Raw genomic sequence first — 16,383 nt, 5'->3', positions numbered from 1 at the left:
TTTAAATCAGACTTACCTGTTTAATCAGACTAAGTTTCAGTTCATTATGACTGTTACTTCTTGTACTCAGATAATTAGACTAGGTGTTTGTGGGTACAGTATGTGATGTTTGAAGGGAAGGTCTTCCTGAATGACTAACTCATAGGTTGGGCTTGAAGCTAATTTGAATAATTGTCAACTGTACATTGTTATAACTTTTGTAATGGGTCAGGTGCCCAGTATGTAAATGTGTGGTATAAATGGGACAGAAACCTCATCAGGTACTTAAGATTCCACTTCAACTCTTCTAAACCTAGCGGTCCTTGCAGACACATGAAAAACATTGCCACAATATCTAGTGTTCCTTATAGAGAGGTAAGTCTATCACTCACTAAGTTGCTATATACTGCAGGCTATATTTTACTATGTGCCTTTTGTTGAGTTGCAACATTTTTTCACTGCTTCTTCCTGGCTTTATTTTTTTAAACAGCCAATTTCTGAGATTTTCTAGGTTTTGTGCATGTTAAATACTGGTTGCTGTCTTAACTCCCCATAAATAATGTTTATACTGCCTAATTATTACATGTGCATTGTGTTATTGTGAGTTTCCTCTGTTTCCTTGTTGGAGGTTAGAGATACTGTGTCAAAATCTTCCTGGGACCAAAAAACTACCAAATTTATCAAAGAAAAATAAACATTAATGATTTATACAGGGATGTGTTTTTTCTCCGGTTTTGTCTGTTTTTTATTTTTTTTTATCAGACTTTGATACATAATAGCAAAATGTTTCGCTGTTAAACCTATTGTTGCATTAATGGCCTCCAACGGATTGCACCAGGTTATGCGTTGCAGGTCCCTGCAGCACAGAAAGAATTGCTATGTAATCCGATTTATATTGTCAATTTATTATACATTTATAAATGCAGAATAGAAATGAGGGGAAATGGAGCACTTGTGCAGTAAGGAATCGATTAAATGACACTAATACAGATCAGCGTTAGCATTTTTAAGATTAGTTTTTCCAGTGGTTGAGATATTCCCGAGGCCCCTGAGCCCGGCCATTGTTCCCAGGTTCTGTAAAATTGGGGCATTCTTTGATTCAGCATGGCTGTGAGCCTTTCCATATTCATAACTGTGTTTATCCTGTTCACAATTGTCCTCCTGGAGGGGGATTTTATTTGCTTCCAGGCCGCGGCAACTGAGCATCTGGCTGCCATTAGTATAGCAGATAACAGTCTAGCTAGTGGGACGGGAAGGTCTTCTAATGGTTTTCCCAGCACGTATGTCAGAGGATTCAGGGGGACCTCCAGTCCTAGTGTTTCTTATATAAGTCTTTGGACTCTGGTCCAGAACTTCTGGATCTCTGGACACGACCACCAAATATGTGCCATGTCACCCTTTTGACCACTTCCTCTCCAGCACAAATCATCCGTGCCGGGGAAGATCTGGCTCAGTCTACTCGGAGTCAGGTACCATTTAAATAGTATTTTGTAAATGTTTTCCTTTGTGATAGAGCACATTGATGTTTTGGAAGCTGCTTCCCAGATATCCTCCCAGTCCTCAAGGTCCACTTGCGTGTTTAGATCCGCGCACCATTTTTGCATATAGGTATGGGAAGGTGGGGGGTGGGAGGCCTCAATTATCCTGTAAATTTCAGAGAATAGTCCTCTCTGGTATACGCCTTTGCGGCAGAGGGACTCGAATCTGGTCTGCGGGGGGAATTTGGGGGTCTGGGACAGAGCTCCAAGGAAATGCCTTATCTGAAGGAATTTGAATATGGGGAGGCTGGGGGCTAGGAATTTAGTTTTGAGCTCTTGGAAGGACAGAGCTTCATCACCAAGCGGGAGCAGCGGGCCCTTTGTGAAGAGGCGCCGGTCACCGCCATGACCGGGAGGTACTATTGTAATTAACGTGCACCAACACCGGTCATCAGGCGCTGATCCCGCCTTAGGAATAACTCTAGTAGGACAGTAGCAAGTGGCTAGCGAACTGCGTACATTAGCTAACCTATTGCAAGGACAACCATCTATAGAGCGTGGCAGAGCCACAATTGTACAGGACATTTTCATTAGGAATGCGGCCGAGCCGCGTAGTACAAGGACTCCAACGTATAGAGCATAAGTATAGTGTTATAAGATAAGTGCATGTATATTGGGCGATTGCCATGGTTCATATAGAGTATAAGTTCATGATTGCGCACAGTAAACTTGGTTGCACGCATTGTTGGTGTATTTCTTGCCCAGGGCGATCTTACGTAACGGGGATCCTGGGTAAGTGGAGGCGCTGCGCTAGACTCATTACCCCAGGCTCCCAGCTAGCGGAGGCTCATATCTCCTGGAGCCGCAGGTGTTATACAGCGACCAGTAGTCCCTTAGGAAGGTGTTCAGAAAAAGGGCTACATATATAATAGAAGTTACTTTGTTTTGCAAAATACTGTAATACCCAAATTATGTAGAAAAGTTTTTACGTACAATAGCATGTCAATTAACTGATTTGATGACAATCCTAATGTTAATGAACTCTACTCTCGAAGAACAAGTCATGCTTCTAATGATTTTTATTTTAACTGTAAAAGCAAAGATAATAAATCTAAATCAAGTCTTGCATTCAGAATTACACATCAGCTGGTAAAGAAAAATGTCTTAACATCAACCCTGTAATAACTTTTAATGGCATAAAATATAAGCACCTGTGGATTTATTTAAATCAGACTTACCTGTTTAATCAGACTAAGTTTCAGTTCATTATGACTGTTACTTCTTGTACTCAGATAATTAGACTAGGTGTTTGTGGGTACAGTATGTGATGTTTGAAGGGAAGGTCTTCCTGAATGACTAACTCATAGGTTGGGCTTGAAGCTAATTTGAATAATTGTCAACTGTACATTGTTATAACTTTTGTAATGGGTCAGGTGCCCAGTATGTAAATGTGTGGTATAAATGGGACAGAAACCTCATCAGGTACTTAAGATTCCACTTCAACTCTTCTAAACCTAGCGGTCCTTGCAGACACATGCAAACATTGCCACAAGATCTGGGGTTCCTTCTAGAGAGGTAAGTCTATCACTTACTAAGTTGCTATATACTGCAGGCTATATTTTACTATGTGCCTTTTGTTGTGTTGCAACATTTTTTCACTGCTTCTTCCTGGCTTTATTTTTTTAAACAGCCAATTTCTGAGATTTTCTAGGTTTTGTGCATGTTAAATACTGGTTGCTGTCTTAACTCCCCATAAATAATGTTTATACTGCCTAATTATTACATGTGCATTGTGTTATTGTGAGTTTCCTCTGTTTCCTTGTTGGAGGTTAGAGATACTGTGTCAAAATCTTCCTGGGACCAAAAAACTACCAAATTTATCAAAGAAAAATAAACATTAATGATTTATACAGGGATGTGTTTTTTCTCCGGTTTTGTCTGTTTTTTATTTTTTTTATCAGACTTTGATACATAATAGCAAAATGTTTCGCTGTTAAACCTATTGCCTCCAACGGATTGCACCAGGTTATGCGTTGCAGGTCCCTGCAGCACAGAAAGAATTGCTATGTAATCCGATTTATATTGTCAATTTATTATACATTTATAAATGCAGAATAGAAATGAGGGGAAATGGAGCACTTGTGCAGTAAGGAATCGATTAAATGACACTAATACAGATCAGCGTTAGCATTTTTAAGATTAGTTTTTCCAGTGGTTGAGATATTCCCGAGGCCATATCTCTCTCTCTCTCTCTCTCTCTCTCTCTCTCTCTCTCTCTCTCTCTCTCTCTCTCTCTCTCTCTCTCTCTCTCTCTCTCTCTCTCTCTCTCTCTCTCTCTCTCTCTCTCTCTCTCTCTCTCTCTCTCTCTCTCTCTCTCTCTCTCTCTCTCTCTCTCTCTCATCATACTACAGTAGATATGCTTATTTTTTCAATTATACTGTATGTAATCCATAAAACTTTTTTTTTAGAAACATTTCTTTTTTTTTTTTTTAACTTAAATTTTATTGCAGTTTTTCCAAACAGGTGATACAGAATACATTATACATTACATTCATTTTTAGTGTAAATCTCCGCTATAGACAGTACCGTATCTATCACAGCCAGATTGTGTTCCTCTCAACCCCGGGGATATCCGTCTGCGCCAGCCAAGGCATCCATACTTTGAGATAATTGGTGCCAGTGTTGTTGACTAGACTCATTTCTATTACACACACACTTTCTTTTTTTATAAACTTTTTAAAAAAAATCAAAAAATGTATACAATATTTATTGTTGCAAAGTTATTACTGACTCAGGAGCAAGATTCAGACCTGAAGAAGACAAAAAAGGCGCACATACAAATACCTTGAATTCCCCGCTGCTTGGCTGGCAAAGATTGGTAATCTTACTAAACTAAATCTGTTTTTCTTTTGAACGAAAAGCAGATTTATTTGAGAAATATTAAATATCTTTTTTTTTTTGCAATCTTTTTTTCCTTTATTGGTTGCATGTATAAAACAAAGATTACAGACAGTAATTTAAGACTGGTCAGTACAGAGAGATTAGAAGTCATAGGCACATGACTGTGAGTCATAGGGCATGCACCAACAAATCATTTTCTTGTTTTTGAGTTGAAAAGAGGGGGATACAGAGGGAGGGGTGATAGATGGGGACGACAGGAGGTGCGGGAGAGAGGGGGGAGAGGAGGGGGGTTGTGGGGCAGGGGAGTCTCAGATCACTCCCAGCCTGTGGTGGGTCAGTTATTGGCTAGGACCTGCGTTAGCATTTTTAAGATTAGTTTTTCCAGTGGTTGAGATATTCCCGAGGCCCCTGAGCCCGGCCATTGTTCCCAGGTTCTGTAAAATTGGGGCATTCTTTGATTCAGCATGGCTGTGAGCCTTTCCATATTCATAACTGTGTTTATCCTGTTCACAATTGTCCTCCTGGAGGGGGATTTTATTTGCTTCCAGGCCGCGGCAACTGAGCATCTGGCTGTCGTTAGTATAGCAGATAACAGTCTAGCTAGTGGGACGGGAAGGTCTTCTAATGGTTTTCCCAGCACGTATGTCAGAGGATCCAGGGGGACCTCCAGTCCTAGTGTTTCGTATACTGCTGCGGCCAAGTTTATTCGAGCATTTGCCCGTTCTTGGCCGCAGCAGTAGCCTGGCGCGCGCCCGAGAGTGACGGGCGCGTGCCGAAGCAGCGGAAGAGCGCCCTCCGATCGGGGCGCTCTCCCTACCGCTGCCGGGTCCGCCGGGTCCCCCGGAACCCCCTGCCGCTGTCCCGCGATCGCGGGACACCAGGGCTCCCTCGGGGAGCCCCTGGACGCGCGTGCAGGGGGCGCACGCTCCCGAAGACGCGTGACCGCGCGTCTATGACGCGCGGCACGCTGAGGGGCGGCCACTAGCAAGCCGGGAAATCTCCCGGCTTGCGGTACCGGCCACACTCGAATAAAGTGTGTCGGTACTGTATAAGTCTTTGGACTCTGGTCCAGAACTTCTGGATCTCTGGACACGACCACCAAATATGTGCCATGTCACCCTTTTGACCACATCCTCTCCAGCACAAATCATCCGTGCCGGAGAAGATCTGGCTCAGTCTACTCGGAGTCAGGTACCATTTAAATAGTATTTTGTAAATGTTTTCCTTTGTGATAGAGCACATTGATGTTTTGGAAGCTGCTTCCCAGATATCCTCCCAGTCCTCAAGGTTCACTTGCGTGTTTAGATCCGCGCACCATTTTTGCATATAGGTATGGGAAGGTGGGGGGTGGGAGGCCTCAATTATCCTGTAAATTTCAGAGATTAGAATTCTCTGGTATACGTCTTTGCGGCAGAGGGACTCGAATCTGGTCTGCGGGGGGAATTTGGGGGTCTGGGACAGAGCTCCAAGGAAATGCCTTATCTGAAGGAATTTGAATATGGGGAGGCTGGGGGCTAGGAATTTAGTTTTGAGCTCTTGGAAGGACAGAGCTTCATCACTCTTCAGCAGATCTGCAACCATTCTAATATCTATGTCCTGGAATTGACCAAATTGGGTACGGGAGCACCCAGGCGGGAATTCTGGGTTCCCGAAGATTGGGGTGAGTTGGGAGGGGGATGAAGCTAGGCTGTATTTCCCTTTGTTTTTGGTCCAAATGGACCACGTGCATTTCATCGGCCCAAGCTCAAGTTTTTGGGGTCTCTTTTCTTTGTATGTCTGGGACCAGAGCAATATCGGGAGGTGGGTGGGGGACACTTGGTGGGATTCTATTGCGAGCCAGCAGTTGGAGTCCGGGAGGTTATTCCAAACCACCGCTTGTCTCAGCTGGGCTGCTTGATAGTATCTAACCACGTCTGGGGCTCCCAAACCTCCTCTTGTCTTTGAGGACAAGAGAACTGATCTCGGGACTCTGGGTTTGCACTGTCTCCAGATGAAGTGTAGGATGTGGGACTGTATGTTCCTTAATTCTGCTAATGGGATTGGTACTGGGACTGTTTGGAAGTAGTAAAGTAGGCGGGGGAGGATATTCATTTTAGCGGATACAACTCTACCAAACCAGGATATCTGGTGAAGGTTGCAAGCGTCTAAGTCTCTTTTGATTTGGTCGAAAAGGGGGGGGGGGGTAGTTAGCCCGGTACAGGGTGCTATATGTGTTGGTTATTTTTACTCCTAGGTATTTTATGTGGGAATTGTTCCATTTATATTTATAATTCGACTGCAGTAGTTTCCAAATGAGTCCTGGGAGGGATAGGTTGAGTGCTTTGGATTTGTCTGTATTTATCTTGTAGTCTGAGACCTGGCTTAATTGGTCTAGTAGTTTCTGTAGGTTGGGAAGGGAAATATGTTGGTCGGCAAGGGTCAGTATTACATCGTCGGAGAAGAGTGAGATTCTATGACAGCGATCGTTATGCCTTAGATGCTTGGTTTGACTCTAATTTGGGCTGCTAGGTGTTCAATTGAGATAGCAAACAATAGAGGGGAGAGGGGGCAGCCCTGTCTGGTTCCATTTTTTATGGAAATTGGGTTTAACTGTCCACCTGGGAGTTTTAGGTATGCGGTGGGATTCTGATAAAGGGCACGGACTCCTTCTAGGAAGGGGCCTGAAAAAACAAATTTTATCATTGTTTGGTCGAGAAAGGCCCATTTGATTCAGTCAAACGCCTTCTCGGCGTCCAGGCTTAGTATCATGGCTTGGAGTTTATTGAGATGCACATGGTCAATGATGTCAATGATTTTGCGGGTGTTGTCAGAGGCCTGTCTTCCTGACACAAAGCCCACTTGGTCTATATGAATTAGTCTGGGGAGAATAGGGTTTAGTCTGTTTGCAAGGATCTTGCTGAAGAGTTTCAGGTCTGTGTTAAGCAGGGAGATCGGTCTTTAACTACCGCATTGTAGTGGGTCCCTTCCTTCCTTATGGATAATGGCTAGGTTGGCAGCCGAAATTGTGCCTGGGATCGGGGCTCCCTCTAGGAAGGAGTTGAACATATCGATTAGGTAGGGTGAGAGGGATGTTGTGATTTTTTTGTAGTAGGCATTGGAAAATCCGTCTGGGCCTGGTGTTTTGGATATTTTAAGGGAGCTTATGGCTTGGGTCAGTTCCTCATGTGAGAGTTTTTGGTTCAGAGTTTCGAGCTCCTCCTTAGTTAGAGAGGGTAGATTACACCGAGCCAGGTATTGGGAGGCTAACTCGGTGCTATCCTTCTCTTGGCCAGGGGGGTGAAGATTGTAAAGGTCTTCATAGAAGTTCGCAAACTCCTGAGCGATTTCTTTCTCAACTTAGAAAATCTGGCCACCTTTTGTGCGAATCTTCGTGATTTGGGCTTTTGCCCTTATACCTCTGAGTTTTGAGGCCAGGAGTTTATCTGCCTTGTTACCCTTGTCGTAGAACCTTTGATTGGTCCATTTTAGTGCTCTCTCTACCTCTTCGAGCTGGGATAGTTTTAGCTCTGTCCTAGTTTTATCCAGAGTTCTAAATAGTTTTTTGGATGGGGCCTTTTTATGTTGTTGCTCTAGGGCTGAGATCTTATCCGTCAGTGCTTTCTGCGTTTTAAGCTTCATTTTCTTCTTATGAGAGGCTAGCGAGATAAGATCCCCCCTAATTGTAGCTTTGTGTGCTTCCCAGAGCGTTGCCGCTGCTGAGACAGAACCGCTGTTTATTTCAAAGAATGAGGTTAGCTTTTGTTTGATTGAGTTCACTATCTGCGGGTCATTGAGAAGGGAGTCATTGAGTTTCCACTTATATGCGGAGCTCTTAACAAAGGGCAGAGAGAGGGTCAGTTCGACTGGAGCATGATCGGACCATGTGATTGGGCCTATATCGGAATGGGAGGATGCCTGGAGAACATTTGTGGTGCCTAGAAAGTAGTCGATCCGCGAGTAGGACTGATGCGGAGCTGAGAAGAATGTGTAGTCCCTCTGGCCTACGTGCTGGGCCCTCCAAATATCTATGAGAGAGAAGTTTTGTATGGTCTCCCTGAATTTTTTGGCTTTTTTCTGGCTCTGGGTTGAGTGGGTGGTAGTGGGCATTTTGGATTTGTCCTGGTCTGGAGAGAGAACCATGTTAAGGTCCCCGACCACTAGCAGGGAGGAAAGAACAGATTGGTCTAAAGAGTCAAGCAGACTTTGGAGGAACTGGACCTGATTTTCATTAGGGGCATATACATTAATGATAGAGATCGGAGATCCCGACAGGGTGCCCTGCAGGAGCAGGTATCTTCCCTCCGGGTCTCTAGTTATCCTGGCGGGGGCGAAGGGGACATTGTTTTTTTATCAGTACAGCAACTCCTCTTTTTTTGTTGGGGGATGAAGCAAAGAAGGCTTGTGGAAAGGCATGTTTGAACGTATTAGGGGGGTCGTTTGAATTAAAGTGGGTTTCTTGAATGCAGATAATGTCGCCTTTGGTTTTTCAAAGTTCTTGGAGTGCTAATTTACGCTTTTTAACTGAGTTGAGGCCCTTACATTAAGGGAGATAATTTTAATTGACGACATTATTTGGGCTTTTGTTCCCAAAGTTAAATACTCTGGGCCCCGTGTGTCTCCCATGACGGGGGCAATTTGGCTCTTTGAGGGGGGGAAGGGAGAAGGTGTTCATGTTTCCTGCTCTGGGGTCCTTATCGGTGGGAGAGGCTGGAGATTGGGGGGGGGGGAAGGGTGGGGGAGGGGGAGAAGACACATATGGGGAGGGAGAGATGCAGGCTTTCCGGGAGCCCAATAGAAATTTCCCTTGGCACCGTGGTGGCAAAGGAAGGGGGTTCAGAACCCCTGGAGATCCTTCCGGGGCGCCAATCATGGGGCGCAGCCAGGATGGGAGGTCCGACACCCTCCAGATTTGAGCCAAGTGGGGAGTCTGCATGCAGCAGGAGTAGGGGGAATAACTCAGGGAACTAGGAACATTGCTATCAAGGAGTCATCAGGTTGCGGGTGGGAGGGTAACTCTTTGAGCATATTAACCTTTATAACCCTTGGTGCTGGGGACTGGTGGGAGGGGTAGTGCCGGGAGATGGGGGGGAGAGAGAGAGGCGGGGGGAGGGGATGGAGAGGTGGGGAGGGTGAGGGAGGGGGGGGAGATGGGTGCTCGTGGGGACATGGCATTAGACCAAGTGCAACACATTATCAACACATTACAATCAACTTAATTTTAGTGCAGGAGACCAAGAGGGGTGCATAGATCTATAAGGATGGGCTTAGAATGCCCCTTTAACCTGAGTGTGCGTGGGGTTGGAGGGGGAATGGGGGGGGGAGTGGAAGGGGGCGAGGGGAAGGGGGGAAGGGGAGGGGGGGTACGTTTGTAGCGGACTTTGGGGAGGTGAAACCGTTGAGTGCGGGAGTATGGGGGTGAACGGGGGACTGGGTTGGGGGGATAGGGAGATAGTGGGGGGAGGTATGTTTGGGATATACGACCTTCCCTCTGGGACTCCTAGCGGGGGGAATAAGTCCTCTGCTCCGGGGTTCCGGGCTTGCGTCGCAGCTGGTAGTCCCGGGGAGATACTCTCCTGCTTTGTCCGGACTGCTGGGGATTGAGGAGCAAGGTTCTCAGGGAAAAGCGGTCCTGTGGAGTGCTCTGCCCAGTGATGACCCCCACTCAACTGGTTTCCAGGGGTCGTTGTGCGGTGGGGTGCGTTGGCAGGCGGTCTATCGCTGTTCCCGGTCAGTCGTTGTGAGGGAGGATATGTCTCGCGGGACATTTTCTCTATGGCAGGTACTCAGGAAGGATTCAATGGCTCTGGGGGATGGATGCTGGGCGAGGCGTGGTGTGGAGAGTCCAGGTGCGATGGGGTGAGACGGAGCGAGGTAAGGAGGGGGGGGGGGGTTGGGGGACACGAACAATTTCGTTCAGGGGCAAGACCCTGTATGGGGGGAGGAGAGGGGGATGCAGTTCCAGTCGCTAACGGATCGTCTCTTTGGTAACTAACGGGTTACGGGCAGGGTTGCGTAGAGGAAGGTGAGTAGGTTTGTGGGTATGGGGGTAGCCATGTGGGGGAGCGGAGAAGAAAAGGGCCGACCGCCAAACGGCTGGGTGGTGTTGGGTTCAGTGGGTCCTCTGGTTGGCGAGACGTTCGGAGGCTCGTGGGGTTTCCGCAGACTCAGGTCGTGCCATGGGGGACAGTCTTCCTCCCGCAGGGGAGTGATGCCGAGGGCCTATAGGAAGTCGTTGGAGTCCTCTGGATCCGAAATAGTAAAGAATCTGCCATTCCTGGGCACTATTAGTTTGAAGGGAAAGCCCCAAAGATATTTTACTCCCTGGTCTCGTAGGAGAGTCGTGAGGGGCTTCATCTCCTTCCTCTTCATGACCGTGGTCCTGGATAGGTCACTGAAAATCTGGACTGTGTAATCTTCCACTTGGACGTCTCCGGCCCTTCTCGCAGCCGCTGATATCCTTTACTTTGCAGTGTAGACGTGGAATTTCGCAATCACGTCCCTGGAGCGGTTTGGGTCTGGGGATTTTGGTCCGAGGGCTCTGTGTGCCCTTTCGAGCTGAAGGTCGTGCTCAGACAGCTCAGGAACTAAGTTCAGGAATATTTTCTTGAGGTATGGCTGGATAGATTACGGCGGGACTGACTCAGGGATTCCACTGAAGCGCAGATTTTGTCTTCGGTCGCGGTATCGTGGTCCTCGAGGGCGCTTTTAAGGTCAGCAATCTCATGGCCCATTCTTGCCATATCGTCCTAAGTGTTAGAGTGGGCTGTCGAGATAGTGTCCATTCTTGTCTCCAGTTCCTCGGTTCTTGTTGTTAGGGTGCCCAGGTCTGCTCTGATGCCTCGTAGGGCCGTCTCAAGGTCCTCCAGAAAACCCCATCTCATTCTGAGGAACAGGGACTCAGAAAAATCTTTATTGAGTTCCTGCTGGGCCGGATTGAATTGGCCGAGCATTGCGGCCTCTGCGGCGTGCTCGTGCTCCTCGGCGCCATCTTGGGAGTCAGAGGACGGCTCCATCTGTCTCTGAGCCGGCGGAAAAAACTTTGTGACAGGGTTCTGGATTTTCCTCTGCTGCTTCCCTGTCATGTCCGGGCTCTCAGGGAGGATGCTGGCCACTTTTGGGGGGTGTTTTAGCCGTTTGGGGTGCTAGGATTAGTTGCTTTGTATGGAGGGTGTCGGGAGCTCTTCACCTAGCCTACCATTCACGGTGACGTCACCGGAAGTCCATCTTTTTGTTTTTAAAGGACAAGAATTGTATAGATCTTTCTAAAATGCGGGTCAAAGAGCTTTGTCCCGATATTTCTTAAACTAATCCTATTTAACTACTTCAATAAAAAAAATATATATAATAATGTAATTGAAATGGCAGAAAGTATTAAGTATTTTAATCAATCTAGCACACCAGAGGTTGCAGGTTTATAGTGCTTACGAATTGACTTACAAATACAAAAATTGTTTTTATGGCCCATGGGAGGTGTATACATATTTTTTTGCACGTCTTTTTTTTTGTTAAGACATTTTTTACTATAATTATTAGAGAACTTATGCTTTTTAACCAGTTTGAACTTTGCTGTAGCATATATATAGCACATATATAGTGCTGGTTACATCTAACTCATTAGGCACTGCATATATACACACCCCATGCTGTTAGCTGCATAATTTTATTTTTCCTCGTCTCTCTATGCAGTGGAAGAAATACATAAGACAGTATAATATTAGTAGTGTAGGACCTACTGAAATAGTGTGATGTGTTTGTAGGCTTAAAGTATTTTTGCCAAAGTATTTAACTAAATGATCCATATTTATGAAGAAAGAATATAGATAAAATACCTAGTAATGCATTGGAGCCTTTTGTCTCTTGTATACACTGGCGACACACTTTATTCGAGCTCGGCTAGTCCCACGAATTCGGGTATACCCGGGTGTATTGAGGTTTGTGACTGTTTTCTGCCCGAGTGCATTGAGTTATTTTCCGGCAGGGATTGAAGCATTTTATTCCCGTTGGCTGCAATACTGCACAGTACATATATATATACTGCATTACAATTCATGAATTTATGCCATCTGGTAGACACGCGAAGCATTGCAGCCTATTAAATCCTAATCATTATCATTTAACAGATCAGCCGCCCATCAGCCAGGCATGAACCCAGGCTGGGAAGGCAAATGCAACGGGGCTTGTCAGAGGTGAGGAGTGGCGCATTCCAGGTATCTGCCAGGTACAAACTGGGTATTTGCTCGAATAAAGTGTGTCGGTGCAGTACATTTTGATCACAAACCCAGTAGCACTCCAAATGACACAAATATACATACACTGGCGACACACTTTATTCGAGCTCGACTAGTCCCACGAATTCGGGTATACCCGGGTGTATTGAGGTTTGTGACTGTTTTCTGCCCGAGTGCATTGGGTTATTTTCCAGGCAGGGATTGAAGCATTTTATTCCCGCTGGCTGCAATACTGCACAGTATATATATATATACTGCATTACAATTCATGAATTTATGCCATCTGGTAGACACGCGAAGCATTGCAGCCTATTAAATCCTAATCATTATCATTTAACAGATCAGCCGCCCGTCAGCCAGGCATGAACCCAGGCTGGGAAGGCAAACGCAACGGGGCTTGTAAGAGGTGAGGAGCGGCGCATTCCAGGTATCTGCCAGGTACATACTGGGTATTTGCTCGAATAAAGTGTGTCGGTGCAGTATGTGTTTTATGGGACTGATGGTAGCTAGGGATAAGGACATCATGTTTTGTAAGTAGGGGGAATTGAAATAGAAAATGTCCTGACACTACTGTCAGGCTTGTACTATTGATTTCTCTTGGTATGTCCCTGATCATCTGCAAGTCCTGTTTTAAAAGAATTACCCTCCCGGCTTGTACTATTGATTTCTCTTGGTTTGTTTGCATATCAAAAGGTGTTTCCTCCCCCCCCACCCACACTCTTCTGTGTGCTGTTAATTGACCAACTGGAACAAGCTGATTTATTGGGGAGGAGGGGGGGGGCATGTGACTGCTTTAGATGTATAAAATAAATATCCCCCTGCATTGGCAAGGTAGCATTGGCATCTTAAGAGTGATGCATTTAAAGTGATCAATATAAGTGACAATAATAGTTAGACTATAGTTTGACTAGAGGTGACTGGGGACTGCATCCTTTCTGCAAACTTTTCCTCAAGGCAACAAACAGTGAGCTTATATGTCCACACTTTGATTCCATGCTTGTTAACCCTGCATATTTTAACCCCACACCCCTTTACAACTTATTTCACTGCAGCCTCTCCCAAAACTGACTGCACAAAACACTGAAACCCTGAATTGACTCTAGCATTGCAATGCAGCAAAACATTTGACAAGGAACAGACACACCCCTGCTGTTTAGTCTGCACACACTCACTTTGCTCACAACAGCTCCATGCAGCACTGCCTACCTCTGGCATAATGAACCTGCTACTGCACCGACACACTTTATTCGAGCAAATACCCGGTATGTACCTGGCAGATACCTGGAATGCGCCACTCCTAACCTCTGACAAGCCCCGTTGCATTTGCCTTCCCAGCCTGGGTTCATGCCTGGCTGATGGGCGGCTGATCTGTTAAATGATAATGATTAGGATTTAATAGGCTGCAATGCTTCGCGTGTCTACCAGATGGCATAAATTCATGAATTGTAATGCAGTTTATTTATATATACTGTGCAGTATTGCAGCCAGCGGGAATAAAATGCTTCAATCCCTGCTTGGAAAATAACTCAATGTACTCGGGCAGAAAACAGTCACAAACCTCAATACACCCGGGTATATCCGAATTCGTGGGACTAGCCAAGCTCGAATAAAGTGTGTCGCCAGTGTATGTATCTTAACTTTTTTCTTTCTCCTGGCCTCATGGAGATGTTACTCCCTCTATCCACTACAAACGCCTCCATCCTGGCCCACACCCAACATCACCATACACCATGGACTACTCAAAAGCCTTGCACTATCTACTGAATGTTGGTGGAGAACTCTAAAAACCAGCACACCAACCACTGCTCATTCTAATGGCAAACATCACAAATTTACAACTTGCAATCAACTAGTCAAATTTCTACGCATACTATTACTCTCTTTAGCAGGTGATATTGAACCTAACCCAGGTCCTCCCATTTCAACTCTATTCAATGTCTCTGAGAATTCCACCTTTAAATTCCAAAAAGGGCTATCTGTCGCCCATATAAACATCCGGAGCCTGCTGTCCAAACTGGACGAATTAAGGGCATGGTGCCTTATGCATAAACCCAAAGCCATCGTTCTTACAGAAACATGGCTAACCCCTAAAACCCCTGATGCAAATATCGCCATTCAGTGATACTCCATTTTTAGGAGAGATGGGTCAAAGAGAGGAGGAGGGGTGTTATTTTATATTGCAGAGACATTACAATTTACACTGTTAAATTGCCCCCCAAGCCCACCCTCTTTTGAAATTCTAGTTGGCAAAATCTGCCTCCCCTTTTCTAAGCCCATCTTGCTCACTGGCATCTACCGCCCCCCTAAAGCCCCTCTACAATCCCTGACTGATATCACCCAGTTTCTTGGCTCCATTTCCTCTCTGAATGAGAAGAGTGCGCTGCTAGTTCTTGGGGATTTCAACTTCAATTGGCTTGACCCTAAAAACCACAAAATCCAGATACAACTCAAGTCAATTAACCTATCACAGCTCATTTCCCAACCCACACGGACAAACCTGAAATCGCATAACCATTCCTTGCTAGACTGGATTCTCTCCTCAAACCCCAGCAGAATCCAATCCTCTGGCATCCTTCCTGATATTTTCAGTGACCAGGCAATAGTGTACTGTGTAAGGAAAATTAAACCGCCCCATTCAAGCCCTAAAGTTCTCCTCACTAGAACATTTAAAAACTTAAACCCACAACAGTTTCTGGATGACCTTACAAACTGCCCATGGCACAGAATCGATTTAATTCCCGACCCTGATTCTGCGGTCGACTATTTCCAATCCGAGTTCTTAAAACTCTGCGATACCCATGCTCCACTACGCAAAATAAGGATACGGGGGGGCCACCTTTCATGGGTTACACCTGACCTTATAGCACTCTACCAGTTAAGGGATGCCTTGTGGAAAAGATACAAAGTAACTGGCACTACCAAGGATCTCAATCACTGCAGATGCATGCGGAATATGTGCACAAGGCAAACAAGGCACGCAAAAGCACAATATTACTCTGACAATCTCCACCAAAATACATCAAACCCAGCTAACTTATGGAAGGTTATCATCAATATATTCGAGCCTACTAACCATCAACAACCAAGTAATATCACTAAGGGGGATATTACTCTGACAAACCCCACTGACATTGCAAATGCATTCAATGATCACTTTGTGGGGTGTGCCACTAACTTATTAGCGAAACGCAGCCCAAACCACAAATCTGAATCTCATCCTGGGAGTACACACATAGCCCCAACCCCTCCCAACACTGCCCACAATTTTCAATTTGGCCCAGTATCTGAAGAGGAGATTACACAAGCGCTACTCAAACTAAAACTAAGCAGCCAATGCGGACCTGACTTACTACAATCTAGGTTCCTACGACTTGGTGCCCCAGCCATTGCCAAACCAATTGCTTCCATAGTCAACTCTATCCTGTCTGCAGGCCATATCCCTAAGACCTGGAAAACTGCCAGAGTTGTCCCAATCTTCAAAAGTGGGGACAAAAACACTGTCTCAAACTACAGGCCAATCTCACTTCTCCCAATTCTATCCAAAGTTGTGAAAAAATGTGTCCACTCCCAATTAAGCGATTTCTATACCAAGACAAATTTCCCTAGCCAACTCCAATCTGGCTTTCGTCCCAAACACTCCACCGTAACTACCTTGCTAAAAGTTTGCAATGAAATCCAGTGTGGAATGGAACGGGGACAACTCACTGGTGCAGTATTCCTAGATTTTGCAAATGTTTTTGACACAGTTGATCATGCTATCCTGCTTAACAAACTCCAGAGCTCTTGAATAGGGAAGCATGCTTTAAACTGGTTTCAGT

At 45.5% G+C, this 16,383-nt stretch overlaps 1 protein-coding gene across 4 annotated transcripts in view; it reads left to right on the top strand.

The window, feature by feature from the left end:
• Positions 1-291: 291 nt before the first annotated feature.
• Positions 292-16,383, top strand: part of LOC142469163 (dual oxidase maturation factor 1-like) — an 81,567-nt gene continuing 65,475 nt past the window's right edge. For 3 of the 4 annotated variants that reach the window (XR_012788977.1, XM_075576119.1, XM_075576115.1), the window contains exon 1: positions 2,927-3,032. The gene's annotated coding sequence lies outside the window, so the exon portion shown is untranslated. Of the gene's footprint in view, positions 355-2,926; positions 3,033-16,383 lie in introns of those variants that run through there. The other variant, XM_075576116.1, reaches the window with a different exon arrangement.

Source organism: Ascaphus truei, chromosome 18 (genome assembly GCF_040206685.1).
Source record: "Ascaphus truei isolate aAscTru1 chromosome 18, aAscTru1.hap1, whole genome shotgun sequence".
In the NCBI taxonomy this organism is placed as follows: domain Eukaryota; kingdom Metazoa; phylum Chordata; class Amphibia; order Anura; family Ascaphidae; genus Ascaphus; species Ascaphus truei.
This window is presented reverse-complemented; position numbering and strand designations above follow the sequence as displayed.